We start from the raw sequence: 16351 nt of genomic DNA, 5'->3' as shown, positions 1-16351 counted from the left end.
AGATGTAGTAGCAGCAGTTTTCTGTTTCCCTTTGGATTTGTTAAATTGAGGTCTTTTTTCAGGATATAATTTCCAACAGTTTTTCTCCTCATGGCCTGGTTTAGAACAGTGTTTACAGATCACTTTCTCACTCTCCTGTTTGACAGATGCATTCTTTTTTCTCTTTCCCTTGGAGGTTTTCTCTTTGTTTTTCCCCTTGGGGGGCTTGTTTCTACCCTCTTCAAATGTGTTTTTTCCCCTTGCCTCTAAATGGGTAGCTTGGACATAAACCTCGTCCAGGCTAGTAGGGTTAAACATCAAGATGGTGTGTCTAAGGTAGCTATTCAAGCCACCAATGTATTTCAGCAAGGTTTCTTGGGTCTGTAAATCTACCCCTAACAAGAGAGCTCTTCTCCTGAATTCTTGGGTGTAGTCTTGGACACTCTGACCCTTAAGTTGTCTAAAATTTTCCCAATTCATGATGGCTTTCTGCATGTAAGCAAGAGGATAAAACTGTTTTTTAATGGCTAACAGAAATTCAGGCAATGTTAAGGTGACCTTACCAAATTTCTTGATCTCCTCTTTAGTCTTGGCCTCCCACCAGACCAGTGCTGCTCCATCCATTCTCAAAGAAGCCAACTAAATCTTTGTGGAATCATCATGCATATTCTGGATCCTCAAATAAACTTCCAACTGCCTAATCCAGTTGTCCAGCTTTTTTGCATTCACTTCACCATTAAACATAGGTAATTCGAATTTCACATCAAGCTTCAAAAAAGGACTTTTTCCAGAGGATCTATGCTTATGAACGGAAGAAGACGAGGATGAAGAGGAAGAAGGTGAAGATGGGGGTGGTGGATCACCATTTCCTCCATGTCCTTTCTTGGAATGATCATCATCTTTCTTACCTCCTGAAGAGCCCTCTCCTTCATGGGGATGTTTGGACCCTTCTCCAGCCAATTTCTCATTTCTTTCTTGGTACAATATCCTCACCATTTCAGTGAGGTCCAAGAAAGCCTTTCTGAAGACTCTTTCTTCTTCTCTTGGATCTATCTCTATAGGAATTTCTCCTTCATGTTCAGACATCCTTGAAGCTTCTGCTGAGACTCTTGAGGGTGAAATTGAAGGTGGAGGTGATGGCTCTCTAGCCTTCCTTGACTGAGGATTCTCTCGTTCTCTAGTCAACTGTCCTTCCCCTCTTTTACGTTTCAACCTAGTAAGCATCAATACTTTGCAAGACAATTAGAAGATATTTGCACCAAAACCCTGAGCTCTGATACCAACTTGATCTGAATTTGAAACTACTTGAAATTTGTTTGCAAGGTATTCAATTCAGAATTAAACATGTTTAAAAGATTTCCATGTCTTGCAGAAAGAAAACACATGAAATTTTCAGCTGTTCATGACCCATTTAAGCATAGCAGAGTTATTTCTTTTTGCTGTTTAACACATTAAAATGAATTTGATCTGCAAAATAAATCAACCACAAATGCAAAAGAAGTTGATAAAGCAGTTCACCCCCTCCAGGGCTACGTCTGCTGGGTCCAAAGCTCCCAACCGGGCTTGTCCTTGTTTTTATTAAATGCTCAAATTGAAAATACAGCTGAATAGAAGCATCTACAAGAGAAATAGATGGTAAAAATGGATTCAGAACACTTGAATCCTTCAGGATTGACTATTGGATCACCTCCAATGGATACCTGCAACCCTATACAGTCTTCACAAAACTGGGCCCTAGTGGCTCCTAGAACTTTCATGGCTCCAAAAACTCTGCAAATGACCTCAGATGGCTGTAAGACCTACACCAATGGCTTCAGAAAGTCGAAAATACCCAAAATAAAAATAAAAAAAAATCGTCCAAAACCGACTTTCCTAGCCAAAGTTATGGCCATTTAAAGTTTCTCCAGTTTGCCCCTAGAAAAACTCCAGCTAACTTTAGTTAACTCCAGTTAGCTCCACCAATTATGGTGGGTCCGCCAAATTTGGCGCTCCTGCCAAAATTTTGCCAACTTAACTGCAGTTACATTTAATGTTTGGTGGTTGCCTCGGATTTCGTGCCAGGCGGAATATTCCTTTTTTAATTTTTTTTTTGAAAAATTAAAATTTCTAATGTTATGGACAAATTCTTCTTTTTGCCATAACTTCCTCATACGGCGACCGTTTTTCGAACCGTTTGCAGCATCAGAATCGGGAAGACGAGAAATTTCTAGTCATTTAACTTTGAACCAATTCTAAGCACTTTAAATTTTGAGCATTTTATGACACTTAGGACATGAGCACCTGATCAAGGAAGGCCTATGACACTAGTAGAAAATGAGAAATTAGTGACTAGGTGACCAAAAAAGTTAGTCATTGCAGCCTTTCCAAGTGAAATACGAACAAAAATGAGAAATCATAAGTGACCCAACTAAAAATGACTAACATGAATGATTGATTTAGTCCCGGGTTAAAATATATGAACAGATACTAAATACAACTAAAAATGACTAACGTGAATGACTAATTTAGTCCAAGAACAAAAATACGACTACCTAACAAGTACTACAATAATATGAATCAGTCATTTAAGTTAGTCATTTTAATTGTGTCACTTCGACAATCTAAACTTACAAGTGATAGGGTATTCAAAGGCCATTAAAGATTGGTTGAAAGGTTATACTTCCTTAAACACATTTTTATTGGATCAGTGGATGAATAAAGTTATGGAGTTTATTAGAATCGTTAGGGTTATATCCTTTGATCACATTCATAGGGAATTAAATTCAAAGACTGAGAGATTATCCAAAATGGGAGTGGACTTACAACTAGGTCAAATACATTATGAAGAATAATTGCAAGGAGAAGTGTTGGTTAATTAGTAGAGGACACATTTCCTTTAGTTAAAGACTTAACTTTTCATGCATATTTACATTTTTTATTATCAGGGTCATATCCATTGAACTTAAGATACTAGTTTTTAACTTGGATATCAAGTTGTTTATCTAGTTTGAACGTACATTATGAACATAGCAATACTAGACTCTTATGAAATTGTTTTGAATCCTATGGGGATTTTGATATTGCTTGAACATTAAATGTTGCACATATTAGAATATCACATCATACATGTGAAGAATATTTAGTATATGTTGGATGATATAAATTACACCTTTGCATTAATATAAATACAAAAATGATGTTTTTTCTTATTGGAAAACAAATTTATGTTATTTCCCACCACCTAAGTCAATAATTACTAAAAATATTATGCCTAAATCAATAACTTATACTAAAACAAATCATTTCCAAATTCTTCAACCTAAATCAATAATTTCCCACAACATAAATAATAATTTATAAAACAATAACAAATCATTGCTCATTGTCATTGAAAAATCAATGTTCATCGTGACTAGTCACTTGATCATAACTAAAAGCCAACTCACCTGAAAAATCAAGGTTCATTTTAGTGATTATCTCTCATGATTGAAAAATCAAGGTTCATTATAGTGATTAGCCATTGGGTTTACAACCACTATTGTTGGTTTACTAATTGGGGCAAGTTAGCAACAGAAAATTGGTAATGGATATTCTTACATCCCTAGTAAATTGGTCCCTCCACCCACCACCCTTAGTTTATCCAAACAATCAATCAAGGGGCTTCCATCCGGTTGTTTAACTGGTTCACGAAAGAGATTCAAAGAGTTATAGTTAAAGAGGGGAAAATAAACCAGAGTGTAACATGAGATTTAGCCTCTAAAGTTGCAGGCACCTTCAACTATGAATTCACCTGCCTCTTCAACTACCTCCAAATTCTATCTACTACTCTTTTGTCCATGGAAAATATCTCCAAATAAGCCTCTCAAAACCAAAATAACCCTCCCCCTTCCAATGAAATGCAAATATTAATGTAGAAATTGGTGCCAAAATTTCACCAAGTTGTAGTGCCACTAGTACATATAATTTTTTTTTTGATAAAATAGTATGACAATATGAATAACATTGGCTATACCATAAAAAATTACAATAATAATGCCAATTTTTTTGGTCTAATTCACCTGCGTTCATCGATATTATGATGAAATATCTTAAAATCATCATTTTTTCTACAATTTTACACCCACAAAAAAATAGAATAATTACATACAAGTCTAAACTTAAATAATTACCTCAAATGAAATATTTTGGTCTTTGTACATGGTCTTTCTAGAAGGGAATTAAATCAGAGACATTGGCGGGAAGTTGGACACATAACCAATTGACATTCCCATGAATAATTTCACATATTTCAGAGGTGTGGGACCAAAAACAGGTTGAGCTCTAATGAGAAGCCCATGCAATCTGGTGGAACCAGGTTCGAATACCATAAAATATATAAATAGGAAAAAAAACATCTCCACGATGCAAGCCAACCACAATGGTGGGGCTCTAGTTTGGTGAGAAAATTTTTATATAGGGTGGAATTGCTCAAAATATTCGCTCAAATGGTGAGTAACATTTCCGATCATTTTCAATCTCTTCTTGATTGTAGGCTTGATGCCTCTTATTTTCCCATCAAATAATTGTTTCAGACCTTAGTCTAGTAAAATGATGACGGTGTGTTTAGTTCTTACCTAGCTTGACAAATTTTACATAAATCCAAATGGAAATCAGTTTGAAAACTTATTTTTTCTGGTCATCTTGGTAGGAAAATGGCTTGGAAAAGGTGAGAATTGGCTCAACTGATGTAATAGAAAGTGTGAAGATATTTGTGTTTTTCTCTTGAAGTTTCTTTTAGAAACACAACCTTAGGTCAAGGGCTTCATTGCATAATATGGGCTTTTGTTAGCTTCGATTCCAGGGTTGAGAGGTAGTTATTATGTTCAATCTCCGATGACTCGTATCTAGCATCATCCCCTTTAAAACCTTGTATCCATTATGAAGATGAAACTTGCTTTGGAAATTTATTTTCCTAATTGATTGTGGCATGGGGGCCATGGGAGTATCAGTCTTCCATTTGATGAAGGGAATTTACAATTCCTGGAAGGTTGAATGTATCTTGGTGGCACGTAGGGTGTGAGGTTGAACGCCCCTTGCATTGGTGGAAGCTTCAGAGTATGAGGCAGTTTTTTCTTGACTTTTGATTGCTCGGTGGTGTACATTAGGAAAAAACAGGATCCCTTGAATTCTATAATCACCACAGCTACCACCGGGGGGTTTCTCCAAATTCGGCAGGGACCCAGGCTGCCACCAGGTCTGCTATATTTGGTGGAGTTTTTCTTGCCTTGATAGAGGGTGTCAGGATTATGCTGAATAATATTTTGAGTGTGCAACAACAATTTCTACCGATGGTTGAATATGTGCCTAATATGCAGGGTTCTATTCCAAGGTTTCAAGGCTATGGACCCATGCCTGCCAATATTGGGGGTCCTGGGGCTGAGCCAACTCAAGCCATGGGAGAGTAGCTCCTGGTTTGGAGGATTTAAAGGGATTTTTGAGGGAAAGAAAGAAGAATCACAACATAGTAGTGGTGGTGGCAAGGTTGAGGCTTTGGATATTTTTTATTAGCCCAATGTTCCAGTGCCTACTTCTGATTTCAAGTGAATCGGGGGATATTGGTCTGTGTTAGCTTCAACTACTAGGTAAGGGCCTGAAATTTATCCCATTTTAAAGTCATGAATGAATATAAATATTTATTTATTTATTTATTTCCTTCCGTAAGCATGCCACATACCAGTGACAATAAGGTGATGATCATTAAATAAGACTTTGACATCACACAAAGAATCTGTGGAAGTGTTGTACACTCTTCCCTCTATTCATTATCTTAGTCAAGCACAAAATATCTCAACCTAATACAACTTAAGCACATATTCCTCAAAATGAATGAGAATATGTCCACTCAGACATTTTCCACAATTTGTTGTGTGCATCACTAAAGTGATATGGATGGGAAATACTAGCATTTCTTTCATTACCTTGTTTGTTGCTTGTAGCCTATCATTTGTGAAAATTGAACTAATGAGGACACTATAAGTTAAAATTTGGTAATGGTATCTTTTCAACCATGTCATCAGAAGCATCAAAACATCTTGCATCCTACCTTCCTTACAAAGCTTGATAATAGAGTTCATATACTTTCCCATATGTATTAGTTGTTGACATGGAGGTTGTTTTAGGTTCATTATCATCACATAATCTATCAAGTTGAAATATCAGCAGCTTGACTCTCAGATAATTCCAGTTCCCACAATATTGTTGATGCTTCTTGTATCTTTCCTTCATCATAAAGCAATTTGATGAATTTTGCACAATGAGATATCAAACTCTGGTCAAAATAACAATATACGACATATTTTGTAGTGTTGTTTAATTGGTGACTTGAACATAAATGTATCTAGTTGAATGCTCTAGTTCTCCATTTCAAGGAGAAGAATGGATGCCTCCTCATATTTATCATGCTTACACAAACAAGGAATCAGTATATTGCAAATTAAATCAGAAGCCAACTTAAACTATATCTATATCTATATATATCTATATATATATAGATATATATATATATATATATATATATATATATATATATATATATATATATATATATATATATATATATATATATATATATATATATATATATATATATATATATATATATATATATATATATATATATATATATATATATATATATATATTTGACAGGATTATTAGCTCCAAGTTTTCTTCCAATTTCATGAGTCGTGTCAGGAATGACATGTGCTTACTAATACTTGGCAGTATGATTTCCTTTTCTATTTGATTGTAGACTTTGATAGCAATATCAAATTTCCCTTTCTTTCAAATTCCATTGATGACAGTGTCATAGAGAGACTCATCCGCATAATTCAAGGATCCACACCCTATTATGTTATTGAGAAGTACATACACTTTTTGTATATTTCCTACCTAAAGACACCCCTTAGGTAATGACATTTGGATCGAGACCTTTATCCAAGTCTCTCTAAAGTGGTTGCTCCATGCTTTTTATTTTTTGTCTACTAATCCATTCAATGCTTTGATTTAGTCTGCACTCTGTGCAAGAATGTCACCAGTAATCTCCACATAAACACACACCATCCTTAAATCAATGAAAATGGTTTGTCTCTCACAAATATATCTTGGGAGACTATCCTGGAAATGTGCTTGGTGGCACTATGACAATCCTTGCACATAAAAATATTCTTGATGATACATATAGGTGTCCTCAACATTTCTTCATAACACCAAATGTAATTTCTAGCTTATCACTATGAGCAGAAGGATGGTTTCCTTCTCATACTCATCTACTTCATGCAACACAAATATTGTAGCAAGGAAGTACCCCAAATCCCTTAACTGTTCATTTCATCTCTCCAACTTTGCATATATATCCTCTGACTATGGGTGTGATCTGTCTCACAAAAAAGTTGATGATCCTTATTTTAGACTCAAATTTAGTTGCATCCTGGCCATTACATAATAATTTGTCACTTCCTTCACCCTAGTTCTTCTACTATGTCATGTGTCTAGTAAAACGTTTCTCTTATTGAATGAATGCTCTCTTATGTTGGCAATTGACCCTCTTTTCCTAATTTTTTTGCCTCGTCACGATAATACACTTAATATACGTGATGGACCCCTATCATAAACAGTTTTGTCGTGACCCCGTCCCAGGAGTACATCTGTTTCTCACGATGGTCGTATTTCATGCCCCAGTGCGAGGCTATTTGCTCTCTTTAGCGACAGTTTGACTGAATATATTACTTCCTAGCGATGTCAGTGCCAGAGCTTAGTTATCAACCAGCAATGATCCAGATTGGGTGAATTTGTTCGAACAGTCGGCCTTCTAGATGTCTCTAGACCTGGTTGTTGGGTCAGTTTGGGTTGCCCTTCCCCCTCTGGCATGGCAGTTCCGTCTTTTGTGCTGCTTTCCCTCAGGATAAGCTCCCTCTCCCTCATTTCATGGAGACTCCTTCTCCTATAAAATCACTCACCATTTCTATCATCTAATAGTTCTTTTGGCTGGGCAGTGTTGCTAGTGCTTTTGAGTTTGATAGATAGCTGGTGTGAGTGTGACAAGTGTGGGATTGTTGATAGCTTGTGGATGGTTGTGGAGTGCCCTTAACTTTGTGTTAAAGCTTATGAGTTACAGAGAGGCAATGTATGTTGGGAGATTCATCCTTTAAGAGTGAATACTTGAGAAATATACTGGCTGGACCCTCTGAGAAGGCTTGCAACATCAAGACATGGTTGTAAGCTTACTCTTGATTCATTATTAATACAATAAATGATGTTTTCCTATGTCTTGTATGTAATTTACTTGACAGCTCATGACTTCTTGACTTTGTGAGTAAATAGATCATTGTTGTTTCTTGGTTATGCGCTTTGTCATTGTCTTGTGTTGTTTCAGGTTAATTGCTTGTTGAGGAGAAGAAACGGAAGCTGGAGCAGTGCAACGGAACTTCATCAACCACCGGTTTGAGGTAGGCCTCCAACGATGACTATTTAAGGGAATCAATTGTTGTTTTGTATTTACTATGACTAGACCCACTCTAGGGCTAGAGGGGTTGCCTCTATCCGCAGAGGGAACACTTTCCTGCATCACACTAGCTTCTGTTTTACTCATTTTCCTTTCATCATTTTTTTCTCACATTTGCAAGATAATACACCTGTCATCTAATACATATATATATAATATGGAAGCACATGCATGAGAATATGTTATGTTGCTTATTTCTCTACATCCAAATTGCCATGGACTTTGCATGGTGACAACAAGGTCTGCCATACCAAAGCATTTAGCTCAAACCACATTTATTGATAAAATCCTCAACACCATCCAGTTGCCTAGCATGGCCAAGAAGGTCACCCATATACACACAATGCTCCATTTTTAATGTAATGCATTCCATGAGGAAATCTCACATTCACATTCATCAAATACATTTCAGGCATCTCCCAAACTTCCAAAATTTTCATCCATGTCAGCAATGGAATTTCCAATAGAGATATCTAAGCCAAGTCCACTTTGGATAACAAAATAATGGACCTGCTTTCCAATTTCCATGACTATTAGATTGGCACAAACATCAATGACACTAGCAATAGTAAAATTATTTGGCTTCATTCTTTCTTGTAGCATTTGGCCAAAGTTTTTTAATGTCTTTTCCCAATACCCATTTTGGGTGTATCTTGCAATTATGACAATCCATGAAACCTCATCTCTTTTTGGTTATTTTGTCAAACACCTATCAAATATAGAATACCATGCATTAATATCTAATACTCATATAATCATTAATATTTCTAATTTGTGTGAGAGGTCTCTGTTAATTATTTTTCCATTTTTTGATGTAAGCACATTTAATGTGAGTAAATAAATGTGTAGATATTTAGTTATAAAATATGGTTGTAGCTGTTGGCATACATCTATTGGTGCATGCAGTTTCTAGTCATCAACCTTATATTTGATTTGAGTCCTTAGATTAACTTTTTAGATAGTCGATCCAATAAGAAAAAATAATTAAAAAGTTCATTGAAAGATTGTGAGGATTTGTTGAACATGGATTTTCATATTGCATTGATTACTACAATTATATAGTAAGTGTTAAGTTAGAAATGAAAACTTTTTTATTGGTTGAAAATACAACATACTTTTCATTAAAAAAATCAATAAACTGTACATCAAAATTAACAAATCCAATATAGTGGAATCACCAGCCTACATAGGTCAGGAGCTCTAACATATCTGCTTTGGCTCCATTCGTCAGAGAATCTATATCCCTTCTAAGCATGTTAATCCTAGCCCAAACCTGGAGAGCCAATTTTGATTGGAATGTAAAATTTTCACACAAGATGATCAGATATTTCACCTCATGAAATGTTACATGACAGTGAAATCTTCACAAGAAAAACAACTCTGTCATTCTGATCACATCTCACATGTACCTACTAACCTGCCAGACCATTAGCTAGCCTCCAAATAGAACTCCCTTCCAGTGGAGGGGAGAAACTAAGAGAATGCTATAATCAATAGCTACTCAATGCTATAATCGATAGCTACTCAAGCCCTGAATGTTCAGGCAATTGAACCATTCGTCAACACATACTTGATTGTTTCATGTTTCCACAAACCAAACCATCTCAATCAGTAAAACTGGAGTGATGTCATCATCCTTGATTGCAAAACTTTTATGAAAAGTCAACCACCTCAATATACCCTACGTCCACCTGGCTTCAGAACCACTGATCTTCCATTTCACAATTCAGCAAGGCCTCCCATAAGACCATAACCAGTCCCTTCCAAATGAGCCCATGAACATCCAATGCCAGCTTAAACTAACAGTTTCTAGAATTAGCTGACATATTGTAGTAAAGGATAGGTGTTCAACAGGTTGAAGCTGATGATAATGATTTGTTCTTACCTAGATAGCCATTACACTTTGTTCATATCCCAGAATTCATGCCACATATGAAATCCTTTTTTCATTAGGTGTTTGTTGGTAAAAGAGGGAAGTTACCCAAGTTGTCCTCAATCACTGGAGAAACTCTATATTGCTGACAATAGTCTAGAGAATCCCAATGCAACTTCTTAGATACCAACTTCCAAGCCTACGACTTACCACATTCTACTATGAAAATTGGATCCAGATAATTTAAAGGTTTCAACTGGGCTAACTATGTCACAAAGTATGGAAGGATCAGAGATGCCATGGATGTGCATAGGATTTTGAAGACAATGTCATACTAGTAATTGCCAAGGCATTTAGCTACTAACACAGTTCCTTGGGAATCAAGCCAAGCTTGTTTCCCTTCTTCTGAAAAGTGTAGAATCTCCAAGAAATCAAAGGGAGACTAAATTTCTTAATATCAACTTGGTAATGACAAGTAAACAGTAATAGAATTTTGAAGGAGGGGTTTGATAACATATATAAGAAACCTAAAGGAAGATGGTATTCCCTCTGCTGCATACATTAAAGCCTGGAAATGACACCGATAGTTGAAACCTAAGTAATTTTGAATCCCTTCTACCCTTGTCTGGTCCATGAAATGTTTCCAATTTCTTAAGCTCTATATTGGCTTCCATTGATGAAGGGCTCAATAAGTTTCTTTGCATTGGGTGTGGAGCTTGATTATCTTCCTTATTCAGAGGTATCATCACATTGGACCCCATTTCGTAATGTGCTGGCAACACTGCCCGTAAAATGTATGCTTCTAAGGGGTCCAGTGGCAGGGTGATGATGATTATTTGGAGCCCCCCCTAGGTGCGGGATTGGCGGTAGCACCCCTCAAGCAAAAAATAGATGTAAAATTTCCTTGTAAAATGTTGTAATTTTGTAGTCAATCTGAGTTGTTCATTAGGTGAAGATCTGATAGTAGAAGTTATTTTTAATTTATGGTTTTTTGACCTAGAAGGCAACCCCTCGCTATATATGAGGGAATTGTATTGAATCTATGCAGATCTATATTCTGAGTGAGAAGGAGAGAGGAGATTGTGTGAGAGCGAAGAGGGACCTACAACGGATGTATTGTAGGTTGTATCTCTTCATTTTGCTGGATAATATAAAAGGAAGGAATCTTAAGGGATAAAGTCCCCTAGGGCTTTGGGTCAGAACCCTAGTAGAGAAAGAGTAATCTACAGCAAGAAACAAGCAAATAACTCAGGAAAAATGCTTAAATGAGCAAACTATGTGAGGATGTACATACTTGGGGGTCCTTCGTTCGGGTAGTTCCAGCCAGGGTTCAAACCCTCTACAACTCCTCACGATCTTTGAACCTGTAAAACAACCAATTCAAAGACACACAACAGCATATAGATAAAGCATTATAGTGAAATCAACTTTATAGCATATAAGTATATGGTTAGTTATACATTGAAATAGTCATTCATACATAAACCATAACAATAACATTAGATGCATGAACAAAGTTGATATCAGGAACAAGACAATGTTTCTTTTATTGCAAATAACTATAATCAAAACATAGAAAGAGTTCACCTAAGTCTTCCTCTTCCGACTCCAAGCGGAACCGTCCTCCAGGTCCATCCAGTCCCGGTCTTCAAAAGGCTCCTTCCATAACCAACACAAGGATATCTCCCACAAGTGAAAGGATATCAACTCTTAAGGAAACAAGGGTTTCCTGAACTTGGGGAAGTGCTTGAAGCATAGGGATCTTCAGACTTGATCAGGGGATAATCTCAGTAGAGTAATTCTCTATTTTCTCTCCTCCTTAAGGCCTTCCCATTGAAGTCTTTTTATACTTCTCCCAAAGTAGTTTTTTAGTTGGGAAACAGTTGGGAACAGTTGGGCCACGGGCACTAATAGGTAATCAACAGGTAAAACCCATGATGTCTGCCCATAATTAAGGAAATTTATTTTTTTAAGTGTTTTAAGACATATACGCGAGTTGGGTATAGACTGACCCACATGTACACATGTTTAATACAGGGCAAAGTCGCATACAGGGAGTAAAACACTATTTTTTGAATATTTGGACCAAGTATGGAAGGAGAGGTTGCCCTAGGCTATATATTAAGCATCACAAATACATAAGGTGGTATGTGGAGCTATAACAGATGCCCCCTAATATATGAGGTCATAAGGGGAACATGATGGACGAAATGAATTAAGTATATGGAAAGGAAACCTGTCAAAAACTGGAAGGACTTCACCAGATTTCAACCTACCAAGCCAGCAAAAGAATATCAGAAAGAAATAACTGTCTGAGGCAGGCATACTCATGCTCAGAGAAAGTAAAGCATGTCTGCATATCAAGTACAAGTGGATCCACTATGTATACAAGTATAAGGAACTGAAAGTACATAATGGATCATCTGATCACGATTGAACAAGTACATGTCTGCATATCACATATAAGAAGATGACCAATGAAGTTGAAAGATGAAGCTAATCACTGATGTCAAAAACTGATCCCAATAGTACCAAATGAGCATGATGGAGTAAGATGGTACTACATTGCAACTCGGATGCCAGCATATAGGATGTCGTTGTGAAGGGTTGCAACATATAATGTGGAATGGTGTCAACTAGTAGCAACAGGAGTAACTGTCAAGTGAACCAAAGAATGTTGTTGCAACCTGAGGTCTTCACCAACCACCGTGGTACATTTCTACACAATGGGAATAAATGATACTTAGTCAACCATGTGAGAAGTCATTTGATTACTGGTCATTGATGTGTACAGTTAACAAACGCAAGACTACTCACCGACAATGATAATGAGAGTCAAGGTACCCAATACAATCTAACAAGTGTGAATAGATGAGCTGAAGTTGAACATTGTAAGAATCTATCAATCAAGAGACAATGATGGTTTCCCACTGTCAATAACAAAGGATCTGCCACTGATGACTGCAAACCCCAAGGTACTGCCAAATGGGCTCTGTACCTTTGCCCCAAAGCAATGAGTCGTAGTCGATAGGGAAAGATCCACTAGAAGGAAGGCATTAAGGCATCCTTCATCAATCTAGTGCGAGTGTAACCCATAGGCCAATAATGTGGAAGGAATCAGACGAAAAAGATTTAGTAACCCGACCGAAGCACGTTTTTGGCATACACAACATGTAGCTAGCACACAATAGAAACACTCTAAACCAACCAATAATGAAAGTTGACACAGAGGTGAGGAATCCACCAATAGGTTCAAATGGAAACCAAGGCACTGTATGAATCCCAATATGTGATAATGAAAGTTGATGTCGAACACAAGGGAAACCACTCAGTCAAAGACCCATGATACTGATCAATGCTGAGCACAAGGTGACCTATCAATAATGAAAATAGGGCTAGGGTACGGCTTTAGGCTTGTCCTCAGAGAAAGATGTCGTCGTCAATAAGGACAAGACCTGCCAGCAAGAAGTCAATGGAGACCTTCTCAAACTGGCATGAGTAAAGGACCAATATAACTGATGTGATGATAGACAAGACACTGACAACCAGGGATGGCCGACTGAAAAATAGGTCAAGAGACACCGGAGAGAGGCCGACTCAGGCTTACTTCCCTTGAACAAAAGCACGACTCAATGATGACCATGTGACAGCATATGATGACTCTATATAAGTTCGTCATGTAGGAGGCATGAAAAAACTCTCCATATGATTAGAAGAGATAACCAATCGGAGGAGAACTGACTCAATAACAAAGTTAAGGTGTACCTAAGTCAAACTAAATCCCACCCAAATGGAGGAGAGACTTTCTTTTGAGTGCTTTGTTCAAGGGCGACACGACTGACTCTAGTTGCCAACAATAAATGGAAATGTTGTCCTGTTCCCGCTCTTTTTGGAATATGTAATTTTTTTTTGTCTTTTTCTTTAAGCTGGAAAAAGAATAAAAGAATGCTATAGTATAGTGGAAAGAATGAGTGTTAGTGAAACAGATGATCTAGTTCCTGGGATGGGAACATTTCTATGCTCAATGCAGGGAGGCGAAACTGGTCAAGGACACTCAAAGGGATGTTCCTTCCATGGGTCTGAAGGTGTGTCAAGTTTCATAAGCTAAGGGACTTTAGGTTTGATTTTGCAGACATCATGGTCAAAAAAGTGGCTTAAACACGAGTCCAAGTGAAGTCGGCTCAAGGCCAAAAGGTGCAAATAGTCAAAATGCAATGCAGTAGTACAACTCAACACAAAGGAGCCTCTAGGGTATAAGGCCAGAACGAAGTGAAGAAGCAAAGAGGAATGAGTCTTCAACGCACAATTCATGGTGGCACTAGAGAGGACTCCCGAGCGTAGGAATAGAAAATCAGCATGGGTGCCAAGTGACAACAAGGTACTATCTAGGGCACCCATGATATGGTAGGCTTTACCACACAAGTCATGATACTTCTAAGCGATGAGAAATTTCCGCACCATAACTTGGTGGGGTCGATCCTAAGGCCAAAATGGGAAAGGAAACTGATAAGTGCACAATGTAGGTGAAAAAACCTAACCTATATGCCAGTTTCGAGAACCAATACCTATCCGAATGGATCAACCATAACAATTTCCAAAGGAGAAATCTTCCAAGTTTTGTAGACATAAATAGGAACACTAGACAAGAAGTTAATACATCCCACATATAAACTTCATATAAAATCTTGTGTTATAGAATACAAAACTTGAAAATGCGTACCTTATATATACAATATGGTACAGGGAACCACACAACCTTGTGGCTTACGCATAATAGTTCTTCTGGAAAAACCCCTTGCAGAGCTTAGGCCAAGGACTCCTTGGTAGTCAAAACTCATGGCTTCAAAGAGTTCCTCCTATGAAGGCAAATCAAGTTCTTAGAAATCATGAGAACTACATGGATCAAAAGAGGGAATTAAGGGGTCCCATGTCCTTATAGAAGAATTTCTTGGTTAACTACTGGGACCAAGTCCTAAGAAGGAGAATAATAAGTCAAAGGATCCTTCTCGGAAGTGATTGAACATTGAGGATTCAATGCCACATAATTCACCCATGGTGGGGTAGAGTCTTCTTGAATACTTGGAACAAACTAAGGGGTATTCTACAGTAAAGTCGAATTAGGGTGGTAATTATCAAACGTAGGTTGATAAATAGTGACAATATTGCCTTTATGAGGAAAACACATCACTCGAAAGAGTGAAGACACCACAGCATTCATAGCATAGACATAATCATTCCCAAGTAGCATATTAAAGTCTAACGAGCTATCAACCACCATCATATCGATTAAAACAATCTTCCCACCTAAAGTAATAGGAAATTGAGGAAGAACACACATAGATTCACCAGGTCTTCTATCATAGGCTAAAAACTGAGTCTAAGTTGTCAACAACTTTGGGGAAACCAAAGCTTTCCAAGTCAAAGAGGATATAATACTTGCAGAGGATCCTTCATCCACCATACATCGATAAATGTTTGTGGAATTAACTCTGACCTTTATTTGGAAAGGTGTAGCGGAAGGAAGATGAGGCTCGACAAGACTATCCCAATCAAAGGAGACACTCTGAGAACTTGGAGGGGGAACATTTGAAGCAACCAAAATGCCCCCTATACCAGAAGACTCTGTACTAGAAATCAAATAGACTCTTTTGTTAGGCATTTCACCCCCCAAAAGAGGAGTGTAATCAACTAGAGATTGCACTGGCTCTACCACATTATCAACCAATGGTTGATGGGATTGATGAGAAACCATATCAGATCTAGGAGTAGAAGAACTTTCAGACTCGGACCATATCCTTTGTACCTCTGGAATACCAGGGCATAAATGAGTAAGATGGCCTCCCTTGCATAGCTTAGAAGGGAACTTAGGTTTAAAACTTCTATGTCCAGGTTTCTTATCAACCTCCAATCTGCCAACATGACTAGTAGTGGTTTACGGAGAGTCCTGAACATGACTTGCAGAGGTCGGTGACTCTTTG

At 37.4% G+C, this 16351-nt stretch overlaps 1 pseudogene; it reads left to right on the top strand.

Moving 5' to 3' along the window:
* Window positions 1-4924: 4924 nt before the first annotated feature.
* LOC149259278 (mitochondrial import inner membrane translocase subunit TIM17-2 pseudogene) lies at window positions 4925-5505 on the top strand (annotated as a pseudogene).
* The last annotated feature ends 10846 nt before the right edge of the window (window positions 5506-16351 follow it).

Source organism: Pinus tabuliformis, chromosome 6 (assembly GCF_031772625.1).
Source record: "Pinus tabuliformis cultivar Carrire ecotype Pingquan chromosome 6, CPIR1, whole genome shotgun sequence".
NCBI classification, from domain to species: domain Eukaryota; kingdom Viridiplantae; phylum Streptophyta; class Pinopsida; order Pinales; family Pinaceae; genus Pinus; species Pinus tabuliformis.
Note: the sequence above shows the minus strand (reverse complement) of the source record. Positions and strands in the feature narration are given on the sequence as shown.